At 37.1% G+C, this 1,448-nt stretch overlaps 1 protein-coding gene across 1 annotated transcript in view; it reads left to right on the forward strand.

Annotated features, from left to right (window-relative positions):
• Positions 1–1,448, forward strand: part of OLFM3 (olfactomedin 3) — a 282,450-nt gene that overhangs the window by 74,335 nt on the left and 206,667 nt on the right. The window lies entirely within an intron of this gene.

A 1,448-nucleotide genomic window follows, 5' to 3' on the forward strand; every position in this document is an offset into this window, starting at 1 on the left:
TATATATATATACATCATATATATATATCTCCAAGCAGAAGTGAACTAGCCCCTTCTCTTTGGTTTTATGTCAGGCTAACTTCTGATCGCTTCTCATGCTTCCTGGGTTTATGAAGGGCATTTGTACAGTGTTGTTAGAAATGTCAGGGTCTATGTAAAAGGCTCAATGTGCACCTTAGTGGAAGTGTTGTGAATCCGTTTGTGCTTGAGTAGTTTTAAACTCACTTGCGGTCTAGTTTTAAGAAGTAGTGCCTATTCACTATGATACTAGGCTGTGTGCAGTCTGTTTTTGATGACAGAGTTAAGAGGAAAATCGGTATTGAAGATAACAATAAGCAGTCGCTTTTATTACTAGGATGGGCATGGGAAAGGCAAATAACTCTTCAATCCAACCAAGGTTTGAGAACTGGGAAGTAAGCCAAATGACCTCTTAGAACTCTGTACGTTCTAGAATGTGCAGCCGCAACCTTTTGAAGTACCTTGTGGATGTCTCTCTTTACTTGTTTTGTGCTATCGATCAAGATTAACAAGAGATAATATGAGTTAAATATGGGCTGGTGTTATAGTAAGAGCTTTTGGTTTATAAGTGAAAAATGAAATGTTAAAGCAAAGAATATGAGCGGTTTTAAAATATGGAAAATAGATATCATGAAAAAACTATAAATGTTAGCAAAATATTGCACCCAAATAAACTTTCTATAACATGTTGGGATAAAATGTAGTTTAAAGGACTAAGAAGAATAAAGCATTGGTTTAAAAAGAGCCTCTATGGAACAATATGATGTCTGCTAAAATTTAGGGGAAAAATCCATCAAATTTAGGGAGAAACTTGAGGGGAAGAACGGTGAAGGCACTGATACTTTATGAAAAGATTATGGAAATAATGTCCTAAAGAAACAAACAATTTCCAAATGGTTAATTCGTTTTAAGAAGGCATGAGGTAAGGAGACCTGCAGTGTAGATCATCCACTTTAACTTGTGAGGAAACAGTCTTGTCTGGACCCTAAATCAAGAGTCCCTACAGTTAAGAGCAAGAACGGTAGCCAGCACCATAGAAATTCCAGTTGGCTCAGCCTTTACAATTCTTACTGAACATTTAAAATTGCTCAAACTTTTGTGCCCAGATTAAATGCAAACAAGAGCTGAACTTCCAAAGGCATTTTTAAGCAAGTGGGATCAAATCCTGAAGCATTTCTTGGAAAATTATAATGGGAACTGAGATGGGCTGGCTGTAGCAGTACAATCCTGAAGACAAAATACAATCAGAGCAATGGCTACCAAGAGGCGGAAGGGATCTAGTCTAAACAAAAGTGAAGCAGTCAAGAGCAAAGACAATGGCTTTTTGTCTATTGACTTTCTGAAGAGTCAAAAGCCATGGAAAAATGTCCAGGAAAGTTTCACCAGATTTCTTTTCCAACACAACAAAGCTGCCTGTCTTTATGAAACCA

This window comes from Echinops telfairi, unplaced genomic scaffold (genome assembly GCF_000313985.2).
Source record: "Echinops telfairi isolate 266 unplaced genomic scaffold, ASM31398v2 ScPeMD7_443;HRSCAF=831, whole genome shotgun sequence".
NCBI lineage: Eukaryota > Metazoa > Chordata > Mammalia > Afrosoricida > Tenrecidae > Echinops > Echinops telfairi.